At 39.9% G+C, this 17,400-nt stretch overlaps 1 pseudogene; it reads left to right on the top strand.

The window, feature by feature from the left end:
- The first annotated feature begins 16,054 nt into the window (after window positions 1–16,054).
- Window positions 16,055–16,149, top strand: LOC143672311 (U6 spliceosomal RNA; annotated as a pseudogene).
- Window positions 16,150–17,400: the final 1,251 nt, after the last annotated feature.

Genomic DNA, 17,400 nt, shown 5'->3' with positions numbered 1-17,400 from the left:
GTCACATTGACTTCTTTTATACTCAAATTCCCCTCTGTGTCAGCTGTGACTACATTTAATGAGCACCCGGATAATCCTGGATAATCTCTCTATCTCAGAATCCTTAATTTAATCACATCTGTGAAGCTCATATTGCCATCTGTATTAGTTAGGGTTCTCTAGAGAAACAGAATCAACAGGGAACACACATGAATATAAAATTTATAAAAGTGTCTCACGTGACTGTGGGAATGCAGAGTCCAAAATCCGCAGGGCAGGCTGTGAAGCATACGACTCCGATGGAGGGTCTGGACGAACTCCACAGGAGAGACTCACCAGCTGAAGCAGGAATAGAGCCGATCTCTTCTGAATCCTCCTTAAAAGGCTTCCCGTGATTAGATTAAGCATCACTCATTGCAGAAGACACTCCCATTTGGCTGATTACAAATGGAATCAGCTGTGGATGCAGTTGACGTGATCGTGATCTAATTCTATGAAATGTCACCATTGCAACAGACAGGCCAGCACTTGCCCACCAGACAAACAGGTACCACAACTTGGTCAAGTTGACATATGTCCCTGACCATGACAGTCCACCCCTTGTCAACTTGGCAGCTACGTATATCACCTTAAACCATACACAATTTCCAAATAAAAACAATAGAACACGCATTTTTTTCTTTTATCTAACAATACTAAACTGTCCTGCATATAACTTGAAACATGTTAAAGCTCTCCAGAATAGTTCACAAATCCTTGGGCAACATTCATTCTTAAACTTGACATCTTACAACTTAAGTAGTATAACATGAACAAAACAGCATTATAGTCCTCGTTTCTGTAACTGATCACATGGTCGAAGTTCATATATATCACTATCTTCTTCCACTACCCATTCCATGTTCCCTTTACCCTCAGCAAGCACTTCACCTGGCCATGGTTCTTTGCCTGGTGTGGTGACCCAAACTTTCATTCCTGAAGTTTCAGAGCCATTGGAAGTCCTGCCAGGATTGTGTTTCCATTGATTTTAATCACAAGGCATGGTAGTACAAAAAGACGCCCAAGAGGATCTCCTATATTCCAAGAAAACTCTACTATACCTCCATTTTGCAGTTGCAGTTCTACTTCCTACTGATAATCACGGTCAATTACCCCAGACAATAATGTAATCCCCTTCTTAGCTTGTTGATCTAGTGGCATAAGTAGCCCAAAGTGACCAGGTGGCAGTCTTAACTTTCAGTTCAGTGGAATCACTGTTGTTTCTCCTGGAGGAAGCACTCACCATTTTGAAACTAAACCTGTAGACCAGCAGAGTTCACGGTCGCAGGGACAGGAAGCAAAAATTTTCCTAGTGGATCATGAGGGGTAATAGTGAGTGGTGCCACTCCCATTTCCACCACTTGGTTCTTGGACCTATGGATACTGGCTATGGGAGAAACAGCACCATACAGCAGATGCTGATTCAGAGCATACACATCTTCCTGGAGAACATTACCCCAGCCTTTCAAGTTTTTGCCACCTAGTTGGCACCGTAATTGAGTTTTCAAAAGGCCATTCCACCGTTCTATCAATCCAGCTGCTTCTGGATGATGGGGAACATGGTAAGACCAGAGAATTCCATGAGCATGTGCCCATTCCCATACTTCATTTGCTGTGAAGTGTGTTCCTTGATCAGAAGCAATGCTGTGTGGAATACCATGACGATGGATAAGGCATTCTGTAAGCCCACAGATGGTAGTTTTGACAGAAGCATTGCCTGCAGGGAAAATAAACCCATATCTAGAGTATGTGTCTATTCCAGTTAGAACAAATACTGTCCCTTCCATGAAGGGAGCGGTCCAATGTAATCAAACTGCCATCATGTACCTAGCTGGTCACATCGGGGAATGGTGCCATATCAGGGGTTGAGTGTGGGTCTCTGCTGCTGGCAAATTGGGCACTCAACAGTGGCTGTAGCCAGGTCAGCCTTGGTGACTGGAAGACCAAGTTGCTGAGCCCATGCATAACCCCCATCCCTACCACCATGACCACTTTGTTCATGAGCCCACTGGCCAACAACAGGAGTTGCTGGAGAAAGAGGCTGACTGTTATCCACAGAACAGGTCATCTTATCCACTTGATTATTAAAACCTTCCCCTGCTGAAGTCACCTTCTGGTGCGCATTCACATGGGATGCAAATATGTTCATGTTTTTAGCCATTTACAAAGGTCTATCCACATACTTCTTCCCCAGACCACTTTGTCACCAATTTTCCAATTATGGTCTTTCCAAGTCCCTGACCATGCAGCCAAACCATTAGCAACAGCCCATGAGTCAGTATACAAATGCACCTCTGGCCAGTTTTCCTTCCCAAAAAATGAACACATGAACTGCTTGAAGTTCTGCCCACTGGGAGGATTTCCCCTCACCACTGTCCTTCAAGGACACCCCAGAAAGGGATTGTAATGCTGCAGCTGTCCACTTTCAGGTGTTACCTGCATATCGTGCTGAACCATCTGTAAACCAGGCCCAAGTTTTCTCTTCCTCAGTCAATTCACTGTAAAGAACTCCCGAGGAGGCCTTAGCTCTGGTCTGGGAAAGACAAGATAATGTGACAAGAGTGGAGACCATGGGCATTTGGGCCACTTCATCATGTAACTTACTTGTGCCTTCAGGACCTGCTCTGGCCCTATCTCGTATATACCATTTCCATTTTATGATGGAGTGCTGCTGCATGCACCCAACTTTATGGCTTGGGGAGTCAGATAACACCCAGCTCATGACAGGCAACTTACGTCTCACGGTAACTTGGTGGCCCATGGTTGAGCGCTCAGTCTCTACTAAGGCCCAGTAGCAGGCCAAAAGCTGTTTCTCAAAAGGAGAGTAGTTATCTGCAGCAGATAATGAGGCTTTGCTCCAAAATCCTAAGGGTCTGCATTGTGATTCTCTTATAGGGGCCTGCCAAGGGCTCCAGACAGCATCTCTATTGGCCACTGACACTTCCAGCACCATTGGATCTGCTGAATCATATGGCCCAAGTGGCAGGGCAGCTTGTACAGCAGCCTGGACCTGTCGCAGAGTCTCCACTTGTTCAGGTCCCCACTCAAAATTATCAGCTTTTCTGGTCACTTGATAAATGGGCCAGAGTAGCACACCCAAATGAGGAATATGTTGTCACCAAAATCCAAAAAGACCAACTAGGTGTTGTGCCTCTTTTTCGGTCATAGGAGGGGCCAGATGCAGCAACTTATCCTTTACCTTAGAAGGGATATCTCAGCATGACCCCACACCACTGGACATCTAGAAATTTCACTGAGGCGGAAGGCCCCTGTATTTTTTTTTTTGATTTGCCTCCCATCCTCTGACATGCAAATGCCTTACCAGCAAGTCTAGAGTAGTTGCTACTTCTTGCTCACTAGGTCCAATCAACATGATATCATCAATGTAATGGACCAGTGTGATGTCTTGTTGTAGGGAGAAACGATCAAGGTGCCTGCAGACAAGATTATGACATAGGGCTGGAGAGTTGATATATCCCTGAGGTACGACAGTGAAAGTATATTGCTGACCTTGCCAGCTGAAAGCAAACTGTTTCTGGTGGTCCTTACTAACAGCTATTGAGAAAATAAAATTTTTGCCAGATCAATAACTGCATACCAAGTACCAGGGGATGTATTGATTTCCTTAAGCATTGGTACCACATCTGGAACAGCAGTTGCAATTGAAGTTACCACCTGGTTGAGCTTGTGATAATCCACTGCCATCCTCCAAGACCCATCTGTTTTTTGCACAGGCCAAATAGGAGAGTTGAATAGGGATGCGGTGGGAATCACCACTCCTGCATCCTTCAAGTCCTTAAGAGTGGCAGTAATCTCTGCAATCCCTCCAGGAATCTGGTATTGCTTCTTATTTACTATTTTGCTAAGTAGGGGCAGTTCTAGTGGCTTCCATTTGGACTTTCCCACCATTATAGCTTTCACTGTATGAATTAGAGAGCCAATGTGGGGATTCTTCCAGTTGCTCAGTATGTCTATACCAATTATACATTCTGGAACTAGGGAAATAACTGCAGGATGGGTCTGGGGGCCCACTGGACCCACTGTGAGACAGACCTGAGCTAAAACTCCATTGGTCACCTGGCCTCCACAAGCCCCCACCCTGACTGGTGTCGTGTTGGGTCCCCTGAAATTAATGTCACTTCTAAACCAGTGTCTAATAATTCCAGAAATATCTGATCATTTCCTTTTCCCCAATGCACAGTTACCCTGGTAAAAGGCCGTCAGTCTCCTTGAGGAAGACTTGGAGGAAGATTAACAGTATAAATTTGTGGCAGTGTAACAGGGTTCTCCCCCAAAGGGACCTGGCCTCCCCTTCATTCAAGGGGCTCTGGGTCTGTAAACTGTTTCAAGTCTGGAAATTGATTAAGGGGCCGTGACTCTGTGTTTTTGTAATTCAGGTTAGACTTCTGTTCACTTGACCTAGAACTCTTTTGTTTATACAGCTGGAACAAGAATTTAGTAGACTGCCCTTCTATTGTATTTCTAGGTATGCCATAATTTACTAGCCAATGCCACAAATCTCTGTGAGTCATATAATTTTGATGCCTGCTTTGAGTTTGCTGTCTATTATAATAGCCACGTTTACCCTGTCTTTGGCGATTAAGTGCTGCCACCTGGCTTCTGTCAACTCGGAATCCCATCATCCCCATTGTGTTTAAGGATTCCAGCTCAGTGACAGCAGTTCCTACAGTAATATCTGACCTACAGAGTAGCGCAACCACAGAGCTCTTTAGGGATCATGGTGGTAGTCTCACAAATTTATTTCTCACTGTTCTGGTAAAAGGTGCATCCTCTGGACATTCCTGGGGTGTAAGAGCAGGCTTTGCATGATAAATCCTCTCTAACATTCCAATCTCTCTAAGCCTCTGGATCCCCTCATCTACATTATACCTGGGAAGTTCTGGCAGTTCAACCTCCGATAATGTTGGCCACCTCTTGATCCATATTTCAACCAACCATGCAAACAAATTTTTAATACCTTTTCTAACCCCTCGAGTTATAATACTGAATGCAGAATCTCTGCTTAGTGGGCCCATATCAATAAATTCAGCCTGATCCAGCCTTATATTCCTCCCACCATTATCTCACACCCTTAAAATCCATTGTGACACATATTCCCCTGATTTCTGTCTATATAAATTGGAAAACTCACACAGTTCTTTTGGAGTATAATGTACCTTCTCATGTGTGATACTTTGTACCTCACCTTTAGGGGCCTGTTGGGACTTTAATCTAGTTATAGGTCTGGAAGAAATGAGGGGTGGTGGGGGTGGCTCATGAAAAGAATTAGAAATATCTTTCAAGCCATTTACTTCAGAGCCTTCGTTTGCAGTTTCACCTGGTGAAACAGGATTAATTACTCTAAGGCTAATCCCTTCAGGAGGAGGTTGGGTGGCCAACTCCTCAAGGCAGGCTGGAGGTGGGGCTGTTATGTCCTCAGGGCAGACTATTACAGGGTTATCTAAAGAAAGCTCAGCATGGTCTAGGGTTTCAACCTCACCCCCAACATCATTATCAATCCATATGTCACCATCCCATTTTTCAGGGTCCCACTCCTTTCCAATCAATGCCCTCACTTTAACGGCAGACACCATGCAAGACTGAGATTTCAGTTTACGTTGTAAAGTTGCTACTCTACAATAAGATTCTGAGTCTGATTTTCAGAGATCTCAAGTGTATGGCTACAGGAAATAAGATTTTCCTTCAGGATACTCAGAGAAATGTCTACATCTTTCAGACGGTACTTTAGCTTCTCATTTGAAGCCTTAAGCCCAACCCTTTCACCCCTTAATGCAGCCAGTGTATCTAACAACAACCAACCAAAATCTCTATACCTCTTATTTCTTCAAAATTCCGTGAAGGTGTCAAAAACATTATCCCCCAGAGCCTGGCTTCGTACAAGTGAAGCATTAGGAGATTCAAATGGTGATATTTTGACTACCTCTTTTGCCAACTAACTCCATGGATTGGGAGTGTCATTCTGATTATGGAAATCAGAGTCCTTAGTGTCTTTGAGTCCAGTCAGAGTAGAAAACCATCCATAAAAACCCATTTTTAAGATTCTGTTTCTTAAAAACCACCCCACTTCTGGTACCAAGGTGTATTAGTTAGGGTTCTCTAGAGAAACAGAATCAACAGGGAACACTAGCAAATATAAAATTTATAAAAATGTCTCACGTGACTGCGAGAACACAGAGTCCAAAATCTGCAGAGTAGGCTGTGAAGCCAACGATTCCGATGGATGGTCTGGATGAACTCCACAGGAGATGCTCACCAGCTGAAGCATGAAGGGCCTGTCTCTTCTGAATCCTCCTTATAAGGCTTTCAGTGATTAGATTAAGCATCACTCATTGCAGAAGACACGCCTCTTTGGCTGATTCCAAACGGAATCAGCTGTGGGTGCAGCTGACATGATCATGATTTAATTCTATGAAATTTCCTCATCGCAACAGATAAGCCAGCACTTGCCGAACCACCACTTGGACAAGTTGACACATGAACCTGACCATGATACCTTCTAAACAATACTGATAAACATACATGTGCTATGCTTATCTATAACATTAGGGCTTTCATAATGAAAGTTTCTGAACACTGTTCCATATCATCAGAACTTACAAAATCACATAATAAGATTTTTTATTAAATAGAGATTGAAGGAGACATGAGCCTTCAAGAGGGCTATTTATCATATTTGGTTACAGAAAAGATATTAAAATGTTGACCTCCCAAAAAGTCATATTTCCAAAAGGTGGAAAAAAGAAAAGTGCTTTTCTCAAATTTGGAAATATATTGACTATAAGAATGGAGAAAAGAATTACAGTACAACAGAATTTTATTGGTTGTTTATCCAAAACCATTATATGATCCTTGAAGAGGCTATATAGAGACTAGGAAAGAGTAAATTATTTCTGAATTGTTGGATGTTTATGTGTAGATTATGACAAAAACTCACAGTAAAAAAAAGACTCAATTTTTAAGCAAATAAGACTGCTATAGAACTATTCAAAAAAATAGGTCATAAGGAAACAGCAGCCAAGTTACATGGACTTTCTCATTTTTTCATTAAAACTTTAACTTAGACCCACGGAGAGGCGCCCATAGCTCGGGGAGTCCTTGGGGCATGTCCAATTTCTTCTTCAGGACACCTACTAGGGGAGTAGAAACGATACAGAAAGCGCCCAAAGCCACAACAGAGATAAAAAAGACAGCGTACCCCATCCTGGAACGGCTGGCTGGCTGAGAGAAGCAGCTCGGGTGAGATCGCCGAGGCGCGCGGGCCTTACCAGGCGGGGTGGCAAGCGGCCGGAGTTACTCCCTTCACCCTTCCCGGGCCGGCTGGGACAATTGGAGAGGCGGTCCCCTGAAACAAAGACGGCTGGCGCCCACACCACGCGCAGCCCCCGGACCAACTGAGAGAATTGGATCAGAAACCCCCAGGCCGCGGAGAACGGTGACGGGTGGGGGAGGCCCCTTCCAAACCCGTGACTCCCGGGGAACGTGCACTCTCTCGGGCGGGCCGCTGCCGCTGGCGCCCTCCCGCCACGCTTGTTGCCCAGGGCCGACTAGCAAATTCGGACGGGCTCTTTCCCTGGCTGCGGCGACCAGCAACCCTCCCTGTGTTCGGACCCCGGGCCGGCTCAAGCCGTTTCGGCTAGCGAACCACCCGGACGGCGAGAGTTTTCCAAAGTTTAAGGTCCCACAGCACCTTTTACTGGTGGGACCCGCAGACAAACGTGTGCAACGAGCGCCACCTACTGGGCAGGATAAGAAAAACAGAACCCAGAGATTTCACAGAAAAATATTACAACCTTGCTGGGTCCAACACCAAGAGAAATCTGAATAAATGCCCAGACGCCAGCAGCAGAAGATAACTGTCCACGTTCAAAAGATTGAGAATATGGCCCAGTCAAAGGAACAAACCAATAGCTCAAATGAGACACAAGAGCTGAGACAACTAATCCTGAATATACGAACAGAAATGGAAAACCTCTTCAAAAATGAAATCGATAAATTGAGGGAGGACATGAAGAGGACATGGGCTGAACATAAAGAAGAAATAGAAAAACTGAAAAAACAAATCGCAGAACTTATGGAAGTGAAGGATAAAGTAGCAAACATAGAAAAAATAATAGATAGCTACAATGATAGATTTAAAGAGACAGAAGATAGAATTAGTGATTTGGAGGATGGAACATCTGAATCCCAAAAAGAAACAGAAACTATCGGGAAAAGAATGGAAAAATTTGAACAGGGTATCAGGGAACTCAAGGACAATATGAACCGCACAAATATACGTGTTGTGGGTGTCCCAGAAGGAGAAGAGAAGGGAAAAGGAGGAGAAAAACTAATGGAAGAAATTATCACTGAAAATTTCCCAACTCTTATGAAAGACCTAAAATTACAGATCCAAGAAGTGCAGCGCACCCCAAAGAGATTAGACCCAAATAGGCGTTCTCCAAGACACTTACTAGTTAGAATGTCAGAGGTCAAAGAGAAAGAGAAGATCTTGAAAGCAGCAAGAGAAAAACAATCCATTACATACAAGGGAAACCCAATAAGACTTTGTGTAGATTTCTCAGCAGAAACCATGGAAGCTAGAAGACAGTGGGATGATATATTTAAAATACTAAAAGAGAAAAACTGCCAACCAAGACTCCTATATCCAGCAAAATTATCCTTCAAAAATGAGGGAGAAATTAAAACATTCTCAGACAAAAAGTCACTGAAAGAATTTGTGACCAAGAGACCAGCTCTGCAAGAAATACTAAAGGGAGCACTAGAGTCAGATACAAAAAGACAGAAGAGAGAGATATGGAAAAGAGTGTAGAAAGAAGGAAAATCAGATATGATATATATAATACAAAAGGCAAAATGTTAGAGGAAAATATTATCCAAACAGTAATAACACTAAATGTCAATGGACTGAATTCCCCAATCAAAAGACATAGATTGGCAGAATGGATTAAAAAACAGGATCCTTCTATATGCTGTCTACAGGAAACACATCTTAGACCCAAAGATAAACATAGGTTGAAAGTGAAAGGTTGGGAAAAGATATTTCATGCAAATAACAACCAGAAAAGAGCAGGAGTGGCTATACTAATATCCAACAAATTAGACTTCAAATGTAAAACAGTTAAAAGAGACAAAGAAGGACACTATATACTAATAAAAGGAACAATTAAACAAGAAGACATAACAATCATAAATATTTACGCACCGAATCAGAATGCCCCAAAATACGTGAGGAATATACTGCAAACACTGAAAAGGGAAATAGACTCATATACCATAATAGTTGGAGACTTCAACTCACCACTCTCATCAAGGGACAGAACATCTAGACAGAGGATCAACAAAGAAATAGAGAATCTGAATATTACTATAAATGAACTAGACTTAATAGACATTTATAGGACATTACATCCCACAACAGCAGGATACACCTTTTTCTCAAGTGCTCATGGATCATTCTCAAAGATAGACCATATGCTGGGTCACAAAGCAAGTCTTAACAAATTTAAAAAGATTGAAATCTTACACAACACTTTCTCGGACCATAAAGGAATGATGTTGGAAATCAATAATAGGCAGAGTGCCAGAAAATTCACAAATACATGGAGGCTCAACAACACACTCCTAAACAACGACTGGGTCAAAGAAGAAATTGCAAGAGAAATTAGCAAATACCTCGAGGCGAATGAAAATGAAAACACAACATATCAAAACTTATGGGACGCAGCAAAGGCAGTGCTAAGAGGGAAATTCATTGCTCTAAATGCCTATATCAGAAAAGAAGAAAAGGCAAAAATTCAGGAATTAACTATCCATTTGGAAGAACTGGAGAAAGAACAGCAAGCTAACCCCAAAGCAAGCAAAAGGAAAGAAATAACAAAGATTAGAGCACAAATAAATGAAATTGAAAACATGAAAACAATAGAGAAAATCAATAAGGCCAGAAGTTGGTTCTATGAGAAAATCAATAAGATTGATGGGCCCTTAGCAAGATTGACAAAAAGAAGAAGAGAGAGGATGCAAATAAATAAGATCAGAAATGGAAGAGGAGACATAACTACTGACCTCACAGAAATAAAGGAGGTAATAACAGGATACTATGAACAACTTTACGCTAATAAATACAACAATTTAGAGGAAATGGACGGGTTCCTGGAAAGACATGAACAACCAACTTTGACTCAAGAAGACATAGATGACCTCAACAAACCAATCACAAGTAAAGAAATTGAATTAGTCATTCAAAAGCTTCCTAAAAAGAAAAGTCCAGGACCAGATGGCTTCACATGTGAATTCTACCAAACGTTCCAGAAAGAATTAGTACCAATTCTCTCCAAACTCTTCAAAAAAACCGAAGTGGAGGGAAAACTACCTAATTCATTCTATGAAGCCAACATCACCCTCATACCAAAACCAGGCAAAGATATTACAAAAAAAGAAAACTACAGACCAATCTCTCTAATGAATACAGATGCAAAAATCCTCAATAAAATTCTAGCAAATCGTATCCAACAACACATTAAAAGAATTATACATCATGACCAAGTAGGATTCATCCCAGGTATGCAAGGATGGTTCAACATAAGAAAATCAATTAATGTAATACACCATATCAACAAATCAAAGCAGAAAAATCACATGATCATCTCAATTGATGCAGAGAAGGCATTCGACAAGATTCAACATCCTTTCCTGTTGAAAACACTTCAAAAGATAGGAATACAAGGGAACTTCCTTAAAATGATAGAGGGAATATATGAAAAACCCACAGCTAATATCATCCTCAATGGGGAAAAATTGAAAACTTTCCCCCTAAGATCAGGAACAAGACAAGGATGTCCACTATCACCACTATTATTCAACATTGTGTTGGAGGTTCTAGCCAGAGCAATTAGACAAGAAAAAGAAATACAAGGCATCAAAATTGGAAAGGAAGAAGTAAAACTATCACTGTTTGCAGACGATATGATACTATACGTCGAAAACCCGGAAAAATCCACAACAAAACTACTAGAGCTAATAAATGAGTACAGCAAAGTAGCAGGTTACAAGATCAACATTCAAAAATCTGTAGCATTTCTATACACTAGTAATGAACAAGCTGAGGGGGAAATCAAGAAACGAATCCCATTTACAATTGCAACTAAAAGAATAAAATACCTAGGAATAAATTTAACTAAAGAGACAAAAAACCTATATAAAGAAAACTACAAAAAACTGCTAAAAGAAATCACAGAAGACCTAAATAGATGGAAGGGCATACCGTGTTCATGGATTGGAAGACTAAATATAGTTAAGATGTCAATCCTACCTAAATTGATTTACAGATTCAATGCAATACCAATCAAAATCCCAACAACTTATTTTTCAGAAATAGAAAAACCAATAAGCAAATTTATCTGGAAGGGCAGGGTGCCCCGAATTGCTAAAAACATCTTGAGGAAAAAAAACGAAGCTGGAGGTCTCGCGCTGCCTGACTTTAAGGCATATTATGAAGCCACAGTGGTCAAAACAGCATGGTATTGGCATAAAGATAGATATATCGACCAATGGAATCGAATAGAGTGCTCAGATATAGACCCTCTCATCTATGGACATTTGATCTTTGATAAGGCAGTCAAGCCAACTCACCTGGGACAGAACAGTCTCTTCAATAAATGGTGCCTAGAGAACTGGATATCCATATGCAAAAGAATGAAAGAAGACCCATCTCTCACACCCTATACAAAAGTTAACTCAAAATGGATCAAAGATCTAAACATTAGGTCTAAGACCATAAAACAGTTAGAGGAAAATGTAGGGAGATATCTTATGGATCTTACAACTGGAGGCGGTTTTATGGACCTTAAACCTAAAGCAAGAGCACTGAAGAAGGAAATAAATAAATGGGAACTCCTCAAAATTAAACACTTTTGTGCATCAAAGAACTTCATCAAGAAAGTAGAAAGACAGCCTTCACAATGGGAGACAATATTTGGAAATGATATATCAGATAAAGGTCTAGTATCCAGAATTTATAAAGAGATTGTTCATCTCAACAACAAAAAGACAGCCAACCCAATTACAAAATGGGAAAAAGACTTGAACAGACACCTCTCAGAAGAGGAAATACGGATGGCCAAGAGGCACATGAAGAGATGCTCAATGTCCCTGGCCATTAGAGAAATGCAAATCAAAACCACAATGAGATATCATCTCACACCCACCAGAATGGCCATTATCAACAAAACAGAAAATGACAAGTGCTGGAGAGGATGTGGAGAAAGAGGCACACTTATCCACTGTTGGTGGGAATGTCAAAGGGTGCAACCACTGTGGAAGGCAGTTTGGCGGTTCCTCAAAAAGCTGAATATAGAATTGCCATACGACCCAGCAATACCATTGCTAGGTATCTACTCAAAGGACTTAAGGGCAAAGACACAAACGGACATTTGCACACCAATGTTTATAGCAGCATTATTTATAATTGCAAAGAGATGGAAACAGCCAAAATCTCCAGCAACAGAAGAGTGGCTAAACAAACTGTGGTATATACATACGATGGAATATTATGCAGCTTTAAGACAAGATAAACTTATGAACCATGTAATAACATGGATGGACCTAGAGAATATTATGCTGAGTGAATCCAGCCAAAAACTAAAGGACAAATACTGTATGGTCCCACTGATGTGAACGGACATTCGAGAATAAACTTGAAATATGTCATTGGTAACAGAGTTCAGCAGGAGTTAGAAACAGGGTAAGACAATGGGTAATTGAAGCTGAAGGGATACAGACTGTGCAACAGGACTAGATACAAAAACTCAAAAATGGACAGCACAATAATACCTAATTGTAAAGTAATCATGTTAAAACACTGAATGAAGCTGCATCTGAGCTATAGGTTTTTGTTTTGTTTTGTGTTGTTTTGTTTTGATTTTACTATTATTACTTTTATTTTTTTCTCTATATTAACATTCTATATCTTTTTCGGTTATGTTGCTAGTTCTTCTAAACCAATGCAAATGTACTAAGAAATGATGATCATGCATCTATGTGATGATGTTAAGAATTAATGATTGCATGTGTAGAATGGTATGATCTCTAAATGTTGGGTTAATTTCTTTTTTTCTGTTAATTAAAAAAAAAAAAGAGAAGGGATAATTGGAGATGAAGGGATACAGACTGTACAACGGGACTGGATATAAAAACTCAGAAATGGACAGCACAATACTACCCAATTGTAATGCAATTATGTTAAAACACTGAATGAAGCACATGTGAGGTATAGGTTTTTTTTGTTTGTTTTTTTTGTTTTTTTTTTCTTTCTATTATTGTTTTAATTCTTATTCTGTTGTCTTTTTATTTCTTTTTCTAAATTGATGCAAATGTACTAAGAAATGATGAATATGCAACTATGTGATGTTATTAAGAATTACTGATTGTACATGTACATTGAAATGATTTCTAATTGTTTTGTTAATTCTTTTTTTAATTAATAAAAAAAAAAAAACTTTAACTTATTTGGAATCCATCTTCAATTTACAAGTTATTTTATCTCTGTCCTCTAAAATCATTTTTCCCTAAGAAAAAATGGTTTAAATTATGATGACATCCAATATTCTTCATAATGTTTAAAAAAAAACACTGGAAATTTTAGACATGGAAAGCTTTTATGAAGAATTTATGCATGTAAAAATAAATGAATAAAACTGTATATATAAAAGAATTGATATTATAAGAGACCTAGAAACCAATTCTGAAAAACCTATCATTATTAAGTAAATATAAGTGCAATAAAGAAAAATAAAGCAGTGAAAAGGATGAGAGAATGATGGGGTTATACCACTTTAGATATCTAGACAAGAAAGGCCACTGAGGTGGTATTTAAACAGAGCTGTGAATGAAGAAATGGAGTGAACCACAGTAAGATATGGGGGAAAATTTTTCTTTATACAATAACATGTTCAATGAATCTGGGGAAAAATAAACTTATGATTTGAGAATCAGCAAAGATATTACAAATATCTAATTTATTAAATTACTAAATTAATAAATTACATTTATTTAGCCCATATTAGGTGAAGAATCTGTTCTTAATACTTGTTTATGATTTACATATCTAATCAATAGATATCAAGTTCTTCGGTACTGCTATTAAAACCAGCCTCAGGTTACAGATGAAGAATGCAAGGTACAGCACAAGTTAAGTAACTTTTTTGCAGGTCATGAGCCAGTGGTGGATAGTCAGGATTCACACCCATGTTTGCTTTTAACCAGCATGATGAAAGTCCCATATAACTGATGAGGGTAGAAGGGCCTTCAAAAGGACATGATTTGCCCAGAGTCACACAACAAATCAGGAGAAATGTTGGGACCCAACCCCGGTGCTGGAACAGAAGGCATAGTTGGTCCTCCCTAAATGATCACTGACCCTCCTCTATGCCAAAACCCTGTACTGGGCACAGGGGACAGGGGAGGAAGGGTGACCCAGACAGACGAAGGCACCGACGTCACATTGCAAATGATTTATTCTGCCCTATGTGAATTTTGTGGAGATCATCTCTACCTTCCTATGCCCCATTTTCTCCCATCTGAGCCCTGACCATTCTGTGTTATCGCAGTCTGGTCACATGTCTGTGTCCCTTACAGGACTGCGGGCTCTGTGATAGCAGGAAGCAGGCTTGTCTCAGCCATTCCCACCCTGGTACTCAGTAGACACTCAGGGAACAGTTTTTGAGTACATTTCCAGATATGTGTCTTACTGACTGACACACAGATGTGTGAAATGAAGCTGTCACATGTATTGCTTGCAACATTGATTGCAATGACGAAAAAAAAATTAAGTAACTGAAATGTCTATCAATGAGAAACTGGTTAAAAATGTCAAGGTCCTACAACGTAAGGATACCTCATGGAGCCATTAAAAAATACAGCAATGGTTAATATTCTGACATGGAATGCTTTCTAGGATACATTGTTACTTTACAAAGAGTATTCGGAAGCATAATATTTATAGTTTGATGCCATTGGTGTAAAAACAAAACAAAACAAAACCTTACCCGTTTACAGTTCCTTTGCAAATAGAATAACTTTAGCTGCTCTATGGTTGCATATAGCATAACTCCAAAAGGATACATTTTAAACCAGTAACACTGTCTGACTCTGGCAGGGTGAACCCCAAGGCTGGGAGTCAGAGGAAACAGGGAGACGTTTCACTGCACGCCATTTTTGAGTGCAGTGGTAGAAACTTTTGAGTTTTCTACCTTATTCATGTGATCTATTTAAAAATATAAATAAAAAATAAACTGGCACATAAAAAAGCCACTCCTTAAAATTAAACAATATAGATGTGTTTTTCTCTTTTATATTGAGTTGCTATATACAAATTCCGACACTGTTCAAAGATGATACAGGTTACTCAATTTTTTTCACAACATTCTAAGATGTTCTAGGCTGCATTCATTATTATCATCTCCTTTTTATTCTCCAGGAGATTAAGAATATTCATGGTTCTTATATCTTATATCTTATATTCACCTCTTATTTTATAAAAGGTGAGATCATTATCCAGTCTTCCTTGTCTCTTGATTCTGGATTTTCATTTTTGGTATTTTTTTATTTTAAAATCATGAAGATATAAATATCAAAAAATTGTACATATTATCAATTTAAATGAGGAGTAGCAATATCAAAAACAAAAAAATCAAAACCAAAGCCAAAGTGATCAATAACAGCAGCAATTACAGAATTTAAGCATAATAATGACGTGGTCATTTCTTATAAAGCCCTGAGCACTTCATAAAGAATGTACAATACAACTGCACAGGAAACAATGAGGCAGGTCAAACGAGTGAATAATAAGTGTAGTGGAAGTCTTTTAGACGTCACTGCAAGAGGAGGCCCATTTATCAGGAGGCATAATGACACTGATGATTTTATGTTAAAACTCACATCATGACTCTTATCACCCTGAAAAGTACTCTTGTATTTACTTATCAATATGGAAATAGTTCAACATTTAAAAATCAATATGGTGCTCAATTCAGCAGCACATATACTAAAATTGGAAGATTAGCATGGCCCCTGCACAAGGATGACACGCAAATTCATGAAGCATTCCATATTAAAAAAAGAAAATCAATATGGGTGAAGCCAATAGTTTTGCCTAAGAGTCACTTCCAGAAAACCTCTTTTGTGGCCGAAATGTGGGCTCTCTCTCTAAGCCCAACTCTGCAAGTAAATCATTACCCTCCCCTCACGTAAGACAAGACATCCAGGGGTGAAAGCCTCCTTGGCAAGGTGGAACATGACTCCCAGGGATGAGTGTGGCCTTCGCAACTTGGGATTCACAATGCCTTCATGACCAAAAGTAAGGAAAATAAATGTAACAAAGTAAGGTATCAATGGCTAAGAGAGTTCAAATAGAGTTGAGAGGCTATTCTGGAGGCTACTCTTGTGCAAGCTTCAGCTAAATATTGTGAAACTCCAATGAAATCATTTCTGAAAACCATAAAGAGCACCTAGGGCTTTATCTGAGCTCCTACAAAAGTTGCACACACTAAATTTAATTTTCTGAAACCTAAACTCTTCAGATGGTTCCTAGGCCAGATACGTACTAAACCCAGAGGTTCCTAGGCCAGATACGTACTAAACCCAGACTGGCCAGCTTCTTCAAGATAATCAATCAGTTCCATTCCGATACCATATTGTTGACACCCATTTTCAACATGAAAAAGTTATAATGGGCATAGCCCAAACACCCCCGAAGATTGGGAGAAGGATCAGAGGAGAAGGAGGAGTTATAACAAAAAGGTTAGGATTTAACAAATGAGTATGACTGCTGAATCATATTGTTTTTTATCCTCCGGTGTCTTAGAGCAGTTAGAAGTAAAAACCTGAAATTGTGGAACTATAACCCATACCAAACTTTGAAATCCATTCTATAGCTACTTGTTAAAATGTACTTTGAAATTTATTCCTTTTTTGTATATATGTTATATTTCACAATAAAAAATTAAAAAAAAAACCAGCCAATATGGTTGCTGGTGTCTACTGTCTGAATACCAGCTCCGCATTCTCTCCCTTCTACTGCCCTAGGCTGCAGATGCAACTCCAGCATCCTCACCCCTCCCCCACTGGGGACACACAGTGTTGACTTCCTCAGGGTATGAGCTTTCCTGATCCTCTCACAAAAATATTCAGGAATTTATTCAGGATTCTGTGGAAACGTAACAGAGCCACATCCTTCCACCACCTGAAATTACATGCTGCCTTCCAGAGAGCTGATGCAATAAATGATAAAAAGGTGAAATATAACACTGTATTCCAAACTTCTGTCTCCGGAAGCTCCAGGTCAGCTCTCACTCTTCTCCTCAGGAT

The sequence above is a fragment of the Tamandua tetradactyla genome, chromosome X (assembly GCF_023851605.1).
Source record: "Tamandua tetradactyla isolate mTamTet1 chromosome X, mTamTet1.pri, whole genome shotgun sequence".
Lineage (NCBI taxonomy): Eukaryota > Metazoa > Chordata > Mammalia > Pilosa > Myrmecophagidae > Tamandua > Tamandua tetradactyla.
Note: the sequence above shows the minus strand (reverse complement) of the source record. Positions and strands in the feature narration are given on the sequence as shown.